General features: G+C 44.0%; 1 protein-coding gene across 5 annotated transcripts in view; it reads right to left on the reverse strand.

The window, feature by feature from the left end:
- GSG1L (GSG1 like) overlaps positions 1-16,476 on the reverse strand; it is a 122,142-nt gene that overhangs the window by 71,369 nt on the left and 34,297 nt on the right. The window lies entirely within an intron of this gene.

Here is a 16,476-nt window from a genome sequence, read left to right on the forward strand (position 1 = left end):
ATTGAGGGGCTAAAGCAGGTAAAATATATGAACAAGTGAGTAACAGTCTATAATTCCAAATAGTAGCAGAGATGTAGTAATCTGCCAGTTTCCCAAAAGTCTTTCAGGGCTACCCAGAATAACTCTGGGGATCTCCATATTCTTGTTCAGTTGTTCTGCCGTTAGAATCCAAACAGTCCAAAGATAAAGGATCTTTCCCTGAATCCATACTTATAGCTTCTTCTCCCAGAAGACAAGCTGACAGTGTCACTACCCATGTGGGTTTTTCCTTTGATGCCTGAAACTGATGAATGCATTTTGAGTCTTTGACCTCCGATCATCACACACAATGACCACTTGCTTTAAAATTAGCACTTTTCTGTTGAAGTTCTTCATTTGCATTTCACATGGCTTCTTTCTCATTTGACTGCTCATTTGATGGGTTATTTAGTTGTGGGGTATATACAATGTAAGTATTTGTGACTACATTTATAATTGGATGCAGACGCGTGAAAACAATGCAAGTAACATCTCACTTGTTTTCATGAAGATTAAACACCAAAAACACTCTTACACATTTACCGATTACTTTGATCTATACTAATACACAAGTGAATTGACCTGGAGCTTCAGCATGAGCTGACACCTAGTCTGCCAGCATCCCAGCTCATTTGATTTTGACAGTCCTTTGGTATGGGTGGGATGGTGGGGATATGAGGGGAATGATTTGCACATCTGGGTTCACAATTTCAGAGCAAACATTCTCAAAGATATAAAGTAAAACGTACCTATTTTCTTACAGCACGGAATACTGACATTACAAGTGAGATTAATGCATGCAGCAATTTGCAAGCATTTCATAGAGTCGAAATACATTCTTATAAGATTAATACCTATTTTGAGCAAAACTAACATACAGGTGAACTGGTCTGGTCTCTAGTTATGAGTTTGTCAGTTCTTAGCTAATGCCCGGGGCCTGGGCAAGAGCTGGCATCTGGCCTGCCAGTGTCAAGGTAACTATACAAGTGTATTAAGTTTGAGGAGGAGGTGTTGGGATGCTTTGTCTCCTTTGTGAAAAGGCATTAAACCTCATTCAGGCTTAAAATAAGGGCATGATGGCCAAGTGAGCACTCCTGCTTTCTCGTTCAATTTAACCATTCAGATAGTTTTATTACTATTTTTTTGCTTGTATGTTTTAGGCTCCCAGATTGGAATTATGTGCCACATATACTTGGTGTGATCAGTAAGAAATGGTGAAAGAAATAAACATTGAGCATACTGTCGTGGCTGGCACAGTTTTCCAGCTCTGCACTCCCTGCACTGAGCATTCAGCCCATCTGTTGGGTAGTGTAATCTGATTATGTCAGACCATCTGCCTGATTACTTTGTGCTTCTGTGTAGAAAGCTGGGATGAGAGAAATAGATCAAGAAGCTGTGAGAGACTTCCTCACAAATTCTTCATGCTGCCTGGGATGCTGGCAGACCAGGTGCCAGCTCATGTCAAAGTCCCCATGTCTAAGCTGAACACTAATAAACACATACCTGGATTTAGTCTGCCTCTCCTGTGTGTTAGCATTGTTAAAATAGTAGTTTTAGAATCATAAAAATGTGTTTAGTGTTTTGACTTAATTTAATATTTGCAAGTTGCTGCCTGCATTAATCTAATAACATCTGTATCCCATCTTGTAAAGTAATGTTAGAGGGTTGTATTGTAAGCCTCTGTGACTGTGTAAATCACCAGGTAGGGGCTAGCCATTAACTAGTGTCAAGTGCTGATTTCCAACGGAAGGTGTTACGTCCTGTCCAACAGGCAAGGTCTATCAACACCAGGTTGACTATTGTGGAACATGAAATAGGACAAAAGATATTTTCTATTTTTGCTCTCTCTTTCTCTCCTTCCTCCTCGCCCCCCATGAAGATCCCATCAGCTGACTTTGCAGCTCAGAGCACATGGCGGGCGGGGGGGGGGAGGTAAAAATCCCAAACAAAAGGAACTGGGGCTCTCTCTGCTGCTTGGACTCCAGTGGGCAAAGTTTTTCTAAGCATTGACAAGAGATCCCCAGCTGCTTAGTTTGGGTTAGCCCTAAAGGACAGCTAGTGCTTACAGATTATAGAAGCTTCTATTTCCTTTTGAAATTTAAGATTATAACTCATTTGAGTACTTATGTTTACCTGCATTAATATTATAAATTTCCTTTCCTATGATTTATTTTATAGGATTGACTACTGGAGTTGTCTTTGATGTGAGGGCCCAAGTGCAATTGACCTGGGGTAAGTGACTGGTCCTTTGGGACAGGAAGTAACCTGAATATTGCTGCGGTGCTTGATGTAAGGGACCATCTGTCGCATAGGTAGGATCACCTGGGTGGCAAAATAGATTGGAGTACCCAAGGGGAATGTGTGTGACTCTAGGTATAGTGCTTGAAGGTTTACATTTGATTAATTGGTCAAATCTAAATAGAAGTCACAGCCAATGTGGGGTTTGTGCTGTGGTTCTGAACAGTCTGCCCTGTGCTTGTTACCATGCTCCTGAGCCACGGCAGGGCAGTGTTACTCTGCCAAAACCCAGCAGAGGCACCTACAATGCTGAAATGTCATTAGACACTCAGTAGCAGAGATAGAAAGAGAGGATCATCCAGCCAAGGTGGCTGTGGCTACCAGACTCTAGGTACATCTACACATTGAGCTGGAAGTGTACATTCCAGCTCAAGGAAACATATTCTCACTAGCTCTGGTCAACCTAGTGCACTAAAAATAGAGCAGAGCCTCACAGCACAAGCGGTGGGACAGGTTAGCTGCTCGTAGTCTGTGCTTACCATTTTGGATAGGTACCTACTTGAGACCACCGCTGCATCAGAGCTAGCATGGATGTGTGTCCTGGAGATGGAACTCACACCTTCAGCTCAAAGTGTAGTTGTACCCTCTGAGACTGCATGTGGTGAGTCTAATGCCCAGGCACAGTTTGGATCATGGAAAGAATGCTGGTTGTTTTGGTTTCATTTGTCTCTAATCTTGGATGTAATTCTTTATTTTCTAGGGATGAGCGGAGTTCTGTGCCAAAGGAACTAAGAGTGTGGGCTGGAGTCAGAAGGGAGGGTTTCCATTGTCTACTGCAGTAGCTGATTCCTTGCTATTTAACCAAATGAGAGGAAGGTTGGTTTAATGATTATGCCATTGCACTGGGATCAGGAGTCAATTCTGTGTGTGACTTTGGGCAGATCACTTGATACCCCTGTGTCTCCTTGTAAAATGGAGGTAATAATATTTCCCTGCTTTGTAGCATTAGGAGAGAAAATAATTAATGTTCCTGTGGCACCTAGATATGGGGTGATGAGTGCAATGGAGAACCCATACAGTAATATCTAAAATATTCCACATACTTTCGTATGGAAAATGCATTAAATCTCATATCCAAAACAGAGTTTCTCTATTCTATCCTCAAACACATCAGAGTTAATACAAACCATAAGTGACATGCAACGTGAGCTGCCAGTGTGATGCTGCAGCCAAGAGCTAATGCGATCCTGGGGGGCATAAACAGAGGAATCTCTAGTAGGAGCAAAAATGTTATTTTACCTCTAGATTTAGGACTGGTGTGACTGTTGTGAAAATACTGTATCCAATTTTGGTGTCTCCAATTCAAGAAGGATGTTGATAAAATGGAGGTGGTTCAGAGAAGAGTCAAGAGAATGGTTAAAGGATTAGAAAACAGTGGGAGACTGAAGGCATTCAATCTATTAATTTTAACAAAGAGAAGATTAAAGGGATGACTTGATTATCTACATGGGGGAACAAATATTTAACAATAGGCTCTTCAGTCTAGCAGAGAAAGGTAACCCTATCCAATGGCTAGATGTTGAAGCTTGGCAAATTCAGACAGGAAATAAAGGTGCAAATTTTTAATGGTGAGAGTAATTAACAATTGAAAGAACTTACTTAGGTTTATGGTGGATTCTCTATCACTGACAATTTTAAAATCAAGATTGGAAGTTTTTCTAAAAGATCTGCTCTAGGAATTATTATGGGGTAGTTCATGAACCTGTGTTAGACAGGAAGTCACAATGGTGCCTTCTGGTCCTGGAATTTACGGATCAATAAATATATTTATCCTATTATTCACAAAAAGCTATGCTAAAAGGAAGTTGTTTGTAAAGTCCATCACTCAGCCATCCAGCAATATCAGATATAAAGTGTACTGTGGAACCTTAATTCTGCCCCTTGTGCTTACATTATAAACAAACAATTCGTAACATCTCATAGGAAATCTGTGATGGAATCAGGAACGGAACCCAGCTCTCTTGGGTCCTCATGGAGTGCTGTGTCCACAAAAGAACATTTTCTAAAGTTCCTAAGTCACTTTGAATCCTAACTCCCAATGATTTTCACTGGACTTAGGCTAGTAGGTACCCTAGGCACTTTTCAAAACTGTACCTAAGATCTTTCTTCACGGACAGATCTTTGCTTTGAAGCTAATCTTCTATTTCCTATGAATACACAGGTAAACTAGTTTCAGTGATAGCCGTGTTAGTCTGTATCAGCAAAAAACCTGAGGAGTCCTTGTGACACTTTAGAGACTAACAAATTTACCTGGGCATAAGCTTTCATGGGCTAGAACCCACTTCATCAGATATATGAAGTAAAAGATACAGGAACAGGCATAAATACATGTGTTAAGTCAGTCTAACAAGAAATCAATTAACAGCAGGATACCAAGGGAGGAGAAATAACTTTTTTGAAGTGGTAAGAGAGTGGCCCATTACAAACAGTTGACAAGAAGGTGTGAATAATGGTAGAGAGAAATTAGTATTGAGAAAATTAAGTTTAGGTTTTGTAATGACCCAACCACTCCCAGTCTTTATTCAGGCCTAATCTGATGGTGTCCAATTTCCAAATTAATTCCAGTTCTGCAGCTTCACATTAGAATCTGTTTTTGAAGATTTTTGTTGACGAATTGCCACTTTGAGGTCTGTTATTGAGTGACCAGAGAGATTGAAGTATTCTCCTACTGGTTTTTGAATGTTATGATTCCTGTTGTCAGATTTGTGTCTATTTATTCTTTTGTGTGAAGACTGTCCAGTTTGACCAATGTACATGGCAGAAGGACATTGCTGGCACATGATGGCATATATCACATTGGTAGATGTGCAGGATGGTATGGCTGATGTGGCAAGGTCCTATGATGGTGTCCCTTGAATAGATATGTGGACAGAGTTGGCACAGGGGTTTATAGCAGGATTTGTTCCTGGGTTGGTGTTTTGTTGTGTGGTGTGTACTTGCTGGTGAGTACGTGCTTCAGATTGGGGGGTTGTCTGTAAGCAAGGACTGGCCTGTCTCCCAAGGTCTGTAAGAGTGAGGGATCATCCTTCAGGATAGGTTGTAGATCCTTGATGATACGCTGGAGAGGTTTTAGTTGGGGGCTGTAGGTGACAGCTAGTGGTGTTCTGTTACTTTCTTTGTTGGGCCAGTCTTGTAGTAGGTGACTTCTCCGTACCCTTCTGGCTCCGCCATTACATTAATTCACATAAGGCAATTAGCCAGCACTTCATTTTAACATAGTTACACTGAAGGCAATCTAGATAATATTATTAGTTTCCTGACGTATCTTACATCTTTGATCTTAATATTAACTGGACACAGCTGCATATATAATTAAGGCAATTAAGACATGGAAGGGGATTAGCATCTACAAGCTAATCTGGTTACATTGTTAAACTTCTAACAAGATATAAGTAAACATAGACAATTACTCTTGAAATTATTCCTACAAACGAATGAGTTGATTGCTAGTCTAGTACATCTCTTTGAAATGTACATACAAGTAGATGATCTTGAGGCATTACAATTTTTAATCCTGTTAGGTTGTCATGGATCATACATAGGTGGCCTGTCTGTCAGTGTCTCAGAATTGTATTCATGCAGTTAGTAATCGCCTAATTGCACTGTCTTTTTAGGGGTGTGTCTACATTTGAGTGTACACAGTTCCACTTGTAGTGTTGTGCCATAAACCCCCTACTGTCAACATCTGAATCCCTGAAGCACATTCCTGAAGGACAGTCTAGTGCACAAAAACTAGCATGCATGAGGTGTGTGGGTGTGTACTCAGCTTTGCTGTGGCATGGCCCCGTATCTGTTCTACAGTGCAATGTGGATGGGCACAAAGCACATGTACTAGGTCACGGGTATCAATAGTCCTCCAGGGCCATACTCACAGTGCATTGATCCCTTTGCTGTCTGGCTCTTACTCAAAGGTAGAAAGGTCCTTGATCTCCTGTTGCCAGAGGTACTAGCGACCTGCACTGAGCACCTTCCATAGGTGCAGGAACTAGGGGTGCAGAGGGTTCTGGGGCTCCAATCCTGGCCCTGCATGTGGGTTCCCAGCCCTATGCCTGTGCCCTTGCTACTCCCAGCCCTGCACCCCTGCTGTGGCCTTGGCCTCAGCCCTCTTATCTCTGTCTGGGTGCCCACCTCCCTGAGACATGGCCCTGCTCCTGGCCTCAGCTCTGTGGGTTGTGCGTGGGCAGGGGTAATGGGGCTGGGTTTTAGCACCACTGGCAATTTCAGTTCTCCCATGAACTGTACTGCTCAGCGTGCAATCAAGAGCTTCAGCCTGGTCTCTGGAGCCCACTCGTGTGCTGATCAGTGTGTGGGCAGAATACACCCTTCTCCATGACTTCCTCTTTACTGGCAGGAACTTTCTTCTGTCTCAGGAGAGTTTACAGATTCTGGAGGAGGTGGCAAGAACCAGACTTTGCCCCAGTGATGAGAGTGCATGAAGCATCTCATGCTCAGGTACCAGAGGGTTAAGGACTGAAACAATTGCTCTGGAAGGGACCTAGCACATGCCCTTGTAGATGAGCTGAATTGGGTGCTCTCCAGAACTGCAAGCAGTGAGTCTGAATTCAGTCACAATCCCCTCCTCAACCCTACCAGCCTCCTCACGCGACAGGATGCCAATGAGGGGCAGGACAAGGCGGCATCAAGGATCATGGAGGAAGACTCCAAGGAAGTCCCAGAAGACCTGGAGGAAGAGAAGCATGTTACTCTGCACCTCTACCTGGCAGACCTGGGGAGGAATTATTTAGGAGGGCCCCAAACCATGGCAAGAAAAGGAATCTCAGGCTGGCAAGTTATAATACACCCTCATGCTCCCTGGATCTATCCCCTCTTCTGCCAGTAATACATGCCTGGAAGCTAGCCCAGTCACCATCTCCCTCCCAGGCTTCACCTCAACATTGTCCCTGAGCAAGACACAGCTGTAGATCCACAATTTTATTGAAATTCCATGAATCACTGCAAAGCATTTAGCATAAGCGATACTAAAGTATTAACAAGCAGTCACTCTGCCCTGTGTCAGTGCATTACTTCTCAGCATGACAGTGATAGTTCCCTGGCTGCATGAACCAGGGAGGTGGAGGGAAAGAGAGAGAGAAGAAGGATGGCATTGGTTTTAAGCGGCCCTGAGTGGGGAAAGAACAATTACAGTTGTGACAAAAACCCATCATCATCCCTCCCCCTAACCCCCCCTGCCCATCTTTCTTTCCCCTTATGAATGGGAACTGCATGGAAAGGGAGAGAGAGTGGTTGGGAGCTTGTGTGTGGGCCTGCCTAGGTCCAGGAAGGGAAAAGATTGTCCAAGGAAAGTCAGAGTGGTCCATTCTCCTTGTGACCACTGCAAATGTTATGTACCATTCCCAGTCCCTGGGCTCCGTCACCGCACTGAGCCACTCTGCAGATGCTGGGAGAAACATCTGCTCCTGCGGTTCTATAGACACAATGCTGTGTCTCTTAACCATGGAGATGTGACTGGCTCGCGGTGTTAATCCAGAAGTTCAAGGGAGAAAATACATTTCCAGTGCATCTGTTTCCCTATTTTTTTCAATGCTGTTCGCGGTACATAGGGGCCAGAGTCTCTGGCAATGCAGGTGGAGCTGGTGGCCATTCTTTGTGATTCTCTGTTCCTCTTCCATAGGAAATCAATCTGCTATCTTAGAATACAGTTTCATCTCAAATTGCCACCTAGTCCTGTAAGCATAATTCAGCAAATTTTTGGAGTAGCAGAAATTTAAGCTGATTCTTCAGATTTAAGGACTGTGCAAATGTGCTCGGTCCACCTTCGTAGCTCCCCAAACTACTCCACTCAGCCATATGTAGAGAAGTCACCATTAGCAGAAACATCTCTCTGGCACTGGTGGCCGGGTGCCCTCCTCAGTCCTGGAAAGCCACATCTCTTTTCCATGCCAATGCTTTCAAAACTGCTGTGTTCTCCAAGTGATGGCCGGCCTTTAAAGAAGAAAAGGGTGACTGGTAACATTACCACTGCGGGAACTGACCATTCCCCAAATGTTGATGCACTGCACGTATTCCAACATTTGAATATAAGTAATACACATATATATTTGCCCTCAGCTCCTTCCTCATGGGCTGCAAAAGTAATCTGAAGAAAGGAGGCTGTAACAGCTGTACTCCTGGGCTGCTAAAAACTATCAATATTGTGGCCTTCAGGCCTATATTATGGGGGCATTTCTTAGGTTCCATCAAAGGAGAAATGAAATATTATGCTAGCCATCTGTTTGACTCGACAGACCATTCCGATACCAACAGGGAACCCATTCTGCTGGGAAGGCAGCATTGGCACTGCAGAGACAGCAGAAGAAGATGCCGAAGGACTCTGGAGGACCTGCTTGTTGGCATAAACAGAAGGAGTCAAGAGCAGCTGGACTGACTTAGGGCAAGGGAGGATCAGGCTTTTGGCTAGGAGGAGGCATTTCTGTAAATGGAGAGACAGCCCAGGCAATGGGAGCGTTGCCACAGGGAATGGGAGTGTGCATGCATGCAGTGCCTAATCCAACTGGCAGTAGAATGTTTTTGGGGCTCACTCGCTGCTTTGCTGCTGCTCCTCTCCTGGAACAGGCAGCGCCTCTCACTTCTGTTCCTCCTCCCTCAGATGGCCAGGCTGCAGCTAAGGGTATGTCTACACTATGGGATTTATTCTGATTTTACATAAACCGGTTTTGTAAAACAGATTGTATAAAATCGAGTGCATGCGGCCACACCAAGCACATTAATTCGGCGGTGTGCGTCCATGTACCGAGGCTAGCGTCGATTTCCAGAGCGTTGCACTGTGGGTAGCTATCCTGTAGCTATCCCATAGTTCCCGCAGTCTCCCCCGCCCATTGGAATTCTGGGTTGAGATCCCAATGCATGATGGGGCAAAAACAGTGTCGCGGGTGATTCTGGGTAAATGTCGTCACTCATTCCTTCCTCCGTGAAAGCAACGGCAGACAATCATTTCGCACCCTTTCTCCCTGGATTGCCCTGGCAGACGCCATAGCTGGCAACCATGGAGCCCGTTTTGCCTTTTGTCACTGTCACCGTATGTGTACTGGATGCTGCTGACAGAGGCGGTACTGCAGTGCTACACAGCAGCATTCATTTGCCATTGCATGGTAGCAGAGACGGTTACCAGTCGTTCTGTACCGTCTGCTGCTGTCATGGGTGCTCCTGGCTGGCCTTTGCTGAGGCCGGCCGGGGGCACAAAGACAAAAATGGGAATGATCCCCGAGTCAATCCCTCCTTTATGGTTTATCTAAAAATAGAGTCAGTCCTGCCTAGAATATGGGGCAAGTGTACTAGAGAACCAGTGTACCAGAGAACACAGCCTCTCTGTGTCAGATCCCACAGAAATGATGAGCTGCATGCCATTCTAGGGGGTGCCCCTGCAACAACCCCACCCATTGCTTCCCTCCTCCCCCAGCCCTCCTGGGCTACCATGGCAGTGTCCCCCCATTTGTGTGATGAAGTAATAAAGCGTGCAGGAATAAGAAACACTGAGTTTTTAGTGAGATAAAATGAGGGGAAGGCAGCCTCTAGCTGCTATGATAGTCCAGGCAGGACATTAAACAGTGTGGGGGAGAGGAGACCAGCATCCCGCTGCTATGATAGTCCAGGCAGTACAGAATGTTTTCTTTAGACATGAAAGGGCGGGGGGGGGGGCTGATGGAACTCAGCCCCCAGTTGCTATGATGAAGACGGTTACCAGCTGTTCTGTACCATCTACCAGGAATGACCGGGAGTCATTCCTATTTTTACCCAGGCGCCCCTAGCCGACCTCACCTGAGGCCAGCCAGGAGCACTCACAGGATGATGAGGATAGCTATCCGTCCTTTTGTATGGTACTGTCTGCCACTAGGGAGGGGAGGGGAGAAGATGCTTCTATTCATTGCCGCAGCACCGCATCTACCAGCAGCATGCAGTAGACATAGAGTGACATATAAAAAAGTCAAGAAACGATTTTTTTCCCTTTTCTTTCACGGTGGAAGGGGTGGTAAATTGACTACATATACCCTGAACCACCCGGGAAAATGTTTTTGACCCTTCCGGCATTGGGAGCTCAGCCAAGAATGCAAATGCTTTTCGAGGACTGTGGGATAGCTGGAGTCCTCACTACCCCTTCCCTCCCTCCATGAGCGTCCGTTTGATTCTTTGGCTTTCCGTTACGCTTGTCACACAGCACTGTACTGTGGACTCTGTATCATAACCTGGAGATTTTTTCAAATGCTTTCTCATTTCGTCTTCTGTAACGGAGCTGTGATAGAACAGATTTGTCTCCCCATACAGCGATCAGATTCAGTATTTCCCATACGGTCCATGCTGGAACTCTTTTTGGATTTGGGACTGCATCACCACCCGTGCTGATCAGAGCTCCACGCTGGGCAAACAGGAAATGAAATTCAAAAGTTCGCGGGGCTTTTCCTGTCTACCTGGCAAGTGCATCCGAGTTCGGATTGCTATCCAGAGCGGTCACAATGGTGCACCATGGGATACCGCCCGGAGGCCAGTACCGTCGATTTGTGGCACACTAACCCTAATCTGATATGGTAATACCGATTTCAGCGCTACTCCTCTTGTCGAGGAGGAGTACAAAAACCGGTTTAAAGAGCCCTTTATATCGATATAAAGGGCCTCGTTGTGTGGACCGGTGCAGCCTTAAATCAGTTTAACGCTGCTAAAATCGGTTTAAACGCATAGTGTAGACCAGGCCTGAGGCAGTGAATTCCAACCCCACCCACCAGTGAGGAGCATACTGGACACCAGCCAAAATATACTCTGCTAGTATCTGAAACCACTCTCAGGGGAACTCCCCAGAGCATGGAGCAGGGAAACAATGGGCTCCATCTTGTTCCTGTAGCCCATCCTTGGATCAGCCCCCAAACCTTGCACAGAGTCCCTGTTCGTCCCCCTGCACCATAATCCACAGTTGTCCCCTTGCACCTGCCCTTTATCAGGGGGAGGGGAAGAGCAAGAAGACATTTCCACAGACATTAATGTTTGCCCATTCCTCTGGGATCTTTTTTTTTTTTGTTGGTTTGGTTCATTTGTTTTCTTTTTTAAAAAAAAGTTTGCTCTGGGTATGTAACTGAAAATTTCTATTCACTTCCCTTGTGTGCGCATCTTGTTTTCTGAGTATAATCAACATGATACTTCCCAGAGGCTGGGAAGGGAGTAGCAGAATTCACAGCTCATGATGGTGATTTATTAAAAATCTGGTACCATAGAACTGCAAACATCATCCCTGCACCAAACCTGTCCACGCTCCCTACTCATGAATTTGCTACCTTGAGAATGAAGTAAGCAGTGAAATAACTGTTGCATCCAAAGCACAGCAATGAAAACCAGAAGAGAATTTAACTGACACATCTTTGTCTTTTTGTTAATAATTTGTAATAATACAGAGAGGAAACAAAAGTAAAATAATGGAAGCTATGTAACAGTGAGTGGTGCTTTTACGACTTGTGTGTAGATTTCAGTATTGATATAGCCTGGTAAAATGCCCCAACAGTTGACTTCCCAGATTGGTTTACAACAGACTGATAGCTGTCAGATGTTGCCAGATTCCAAAGGGTAATAGCCACATGCTTCTGTTCTATGGGTTTCCAAATACGAGAGGCCTGGCCTTGGAAGGTTGGGGCAAGCACTTTGCACAACTCAGTGAATTTCTGCTTTCTCATTCAGAAGTTCTTCAGCCACTAGTCATCCTCCTCGGTGTCCAAGACAGTGTGGACCTGCCACACCATGCTGATTCTCCAGGGCCAGAAGCAGCAATCCATCTGCGAGCATACCATTGCAATCCTGGCATTGAAAACACCTGTTCAATGGGACCCAAATGGATTTTCATTCCTCTTCTGGGTCAGCCATCTTCACCATCTGAAATCTTTCCGGAATGATTCTGTCCAGTAACTAGTACTGCACCGCACGAACATTTGTCCCACAAGCAGGAGAAGAACGACATCATCATAGACTTGCTCCATGACCCCAATGCAGTTTGGCGGAAGGGAGAGATGACAGAGAGGTACCGTTGTCAAATGCATGAAGGTACAGTTCCAGCAACATGAAGAAAGGCAGTTCCTAGAATGTCTCCTGTGATGCACAGATCTCCGGGACACTGCTCCTGAAACGTTACCATTAACATTGTGTACCAAATAGGTGCAGTGTGAATGAGAGCCCTCAACAGTGCACAGCATATACCCATTCCTAGTACAGCATCTGTAGCCACATGGTGCAGGTAGAGAGTACATGCTACAGCAGTACATGAACAAGTAACTGTGTACACTTTAAAGTGCAGACATAGCCTAAGAGAGGCACAGGAAGTGACTCTGGGTGAGAGTCCAGAAGACTCTGGACTCTTGTCTGTGAAGCCTCTCTCTCATTTTAAATATCATACTTTTTTCTTTTTGTCTTTTTTATTAGCTAGGAGATGCCCTAGCCCCCTTTTCATTGAGAAAGAGAGAAAGCAAGCAAAAAGCCCACATGGGGAAGATGCCGGAAAGAGAAGTGTCCTAGCTGTTAACAGCTCTAAATATTGTCTCATGAAGATACTCAGTAGACTGTCTTCTGTGCCTGAAAGACTTGAGACTTTGAGATTGTCCTCTGTAATGTCTAGTAAATAAGGTTTGTTAAACTTCTGCTTAGGAATGGTGTTCTGTTAAAGTGTGTATTATAATATCTGTGGGAGAGGAAGAAAGGGTCAGCCCCCGACATAAGAACTGACGTCTAAGAAGGAACCTGTATAATTGACTGAAGTTGTGGCTAAGATTATAAGAATTTGGTTTCATTGTTAACCAGGTGCAAATGATACATTTGATTTTTTTGGTAAAATTTGCTAGTTAGAATTTATAACCAAATGGGCAGCCACCTTCCTGTGCTATCTCTTAGAGTTTATATAAGCACTGATTATATTTTTAATACACATTTGGTGATTTCATTCCAACCTAATATTGAGAATCACTTGTTTGCTTTCTGGATTTGATTCTGTTCTGATAGTGCTAATAATAGCTTAGCTAAGCTATTATGTTTCCTTGATTTTTATTTTAGTTCATTTAAGAATTTTAATAAAGTTTATAAAATAGAAACTGATCCAGACAATAGCTCCAACTTTGCCCTTTTCCTTGGGGGGTGCTTGACCCCTGCTCCACTCCAGGTCCCATCCCCACTCCACCCCTTTTCCTGAGGCCCTACCCCAACCCTCCCTCTTCCTGTTCTGCCCCCTGCCCCAAGTGTGCCCACAACAAGATGACTCAAACAGATCAAAAATTTAGTGGCTAAATAATTGAGTCCTAAAATGTTATGATGTAAAGGAACCTGTAACTATTCAACGTGAAGCCAGTGAACGCAGCATTATTACAGACTGGCCAGCCTGTGGCATTTGCCTCATCTTGGACTATCTCGGACAAAGCAAAGCTGTGCTCAAACACAGAAAGATTGCCTAACCATTATGTTTTAAAAGCATCAAGTTTGACCCGTCTGTCCTGGGACATGATCATATCCACGTGGACACAGACAACAAACCTTTGGGATCTATCTTCAAAAACCCTTTGCTTCAAAATATCTTCAAAGAATGCTAATGAAATTTCAAAACTCATTGCTTGGACATAGAATACAAAGAAGGTCTCTGATGTTCATTGCAGACTCTGTCCAGCAGAGCAGAGCTTGAACATATCAAAAAGGAAGAATTCCTTTCTGTGACAAGTAGCTTCTGTAGATACAAAGCCCTTCCCAAACAGATGTTTACTGCCAGCACTCACAGCAGTCACATACTCTGCTCCCAGAGCCAGAACCCAGGAATCCTGCTACCCAGTATTCTAGTGCCAGTTCACAAATAGTTATCTAACCCAGCAATGAAGTGCATGCTCTAGCTTCTTCTGTGGGCTATGGGCTGCTCCTCAGCGTGCATGCTCTCCTTTATTTCCCTTCCCCTCCTCCAGTACCCCAGTTACTCCTAGACCTGGGATAATTCAGGACTGTGTTATACACCTGTGTGGTGGGGGTTCAAATCCAGCTGATGGTGGGATGGGCACAAGTATATGTAAATTAGTGTGAGGACCCCAGGGAAAATAGTTTAAATCACTTTATATTACAGAAGAACAGTCAGACTGGTTCAAACAATATGCCAGCTAGCCCAGTATCCTGTCTTCCAACAGTGTCCAATACCAGAGGCTTCAGAGGGAATGAACGGAACAGCGCAATTACCAAGCAATCCATCCCTGTCATCTATCCCAGCTTTTGGCAGTCAGACATTTAGGGACACCCAGAGCATGGGGCTGCATCTTGTCTAGTAGCCATTGATGGATCTATCCTCCATTAATAATTCTTTATTGAACCCAGTTATATTTTTGTCCTTCACAACATCCCCTGGCAACACATTCCACAGGTTCACTGTGCATTGTGTGAGGTACTTCCTTATGTATGTTTGAAACCTGCTGCCTATTCATTTCATTGGATGACCCCTCTGTTACTTGAAGTGGTAAATAACACTTCCTTATTCACTTTCTCCACACCAGTCATTATTTTATAGACCTCTATCATATCCCCCTTCAGTATCTTTTCCAAGCTGAACAGTCCCAGTCTTTTTAATCTCTCTTCATAAGGAAGCTGTTCCATACCCCAGTGGTTTTTTATTGCTCGTCTCTGTGCCTTTTCCAATTCTAATACATCTTTTCTGAGATGGGGGGTGACCACAACTGCACACAGTATTCAAGCTGTGGGTGTACCATGGATTTATATAGTGGCATTATGATAAAATAGAAACTATCTGTTCCTCTCCTAATGGCTCCTAATATTCTGTTGCTTTTTTGACTGCCGCTGCACATTCTGCAAATGTTTTCAGAGAACAGTCCACAGTGACTCCTAGGTCTCTTTCTTGAGTGGTAACAGCTAATTTAGACTCCATCATTTTGTATGTATAGCTGGGATTGCTTGCCACTTAGTTTTCACTTAATAGCTTTGAATTTCATCTATTATTTTGTTGCTCAGTCACCCAGTTTTGTGGGATCCCTTTGTAATTCTTCGCAATCTGCTTTGGACTTAACTATCTTGAGTAATTCTGTGTCATCTGCAAACTTTGCAACCTCACTGTTTACCCCTTTTCTAGATCACTTATGAATATGCTGAAAAGAACAGGCCCCAGTACAGCTTCTTGCCCCTCCTCCCCCACCACTATTTACCTCTCTCCACTGTGAAAACTGACCTTTTATTCCTGCCCTTTGTCGCCTATCTTTTAACCAGTTACTGATCCATGAGAGGATCTTCCTTCTTATTCCATTACTACCCACTTTGCTTAAGAGCCTTGGGTGTGGGACTTTGTCAATAGCTTTCTGAAAGTCCAAGTACACAATGTCAACTTGATCACACTTGCCCATGTGCTTGTTGACCTTTCAAAGAATTCTAATTGGTTGGTGAGGCATGATTTCCCTTTACAAAAGTGATGTACATTCTTCCAACATATCGTGTTCATCTGCATGTCTGATCTTTCTGGGTTGTAGGTGTTTGTTTGTTTGTTTTTTGTTTTTTGTTTTTTTGTTTTTTTTTACACACTATAGTTTCAACCAATTTGCCTAGTACTGAAATCAGGCTTACTGGCCTGTAATTGCAGTGATCACCTCTGGAGCCTTTTAAAAAAAATTGGTGTAACATGAGCTATCTGCCAGTCATCTGGTACAGAGGCTGATTTAAGTGATAAGTTGCATACCAGAGCCATTAGTTCTCCGATTTCATATCTGAGTTCCTTCAGAACTCTTGGGTGATACCATCTGGGCCTGGTGACTTATTACTATTTAAGTTACCAATTTGTTCCAAAACCTCCTCTATTGACACCTCAAATGAGACATTTCCTTAGATTTTTCACCTAAATAGAATGGCTCAGGTGTGCGACTCTCTCTCAATATCCTCTGCAGAGAAGATTGATGCAAATAATTCATTTAGCTGCTCCACAATGGCCTTGTCTTCCTTGCGTGCTCCTTTAGCACCTCAATAGACCAGGACCCCCTGATTGTTGAATAGGCTTCCTGCTTCTGAAGTACTTAAAATAATTTTGCTGTTAGTTTTTGTCTTTTGCTAGTTGCTCTTCAAATTCTTTTTTGATTACCCTAATTATATGTTTACTCTTGACTTGTGGCAGTTTATGTTCCTTCCTATTTTCCTCAGAAGGATTTTACTTCCAAT

Source organism: Gopherus evgoodei, chromosome 10, assembly GCF_007399415.2.
Source record: "Gopherus evgoodei ecotype Sinaloan lineage chromosome 10, rGopEvg1_v1.p, whole genome shotgun sequence".
NCBI classification, from domain to species: Eukaryota; Metazoa; Chordata; order Testudines; family Testudinidae; genus Gopherus; species Gopherus evgoodei.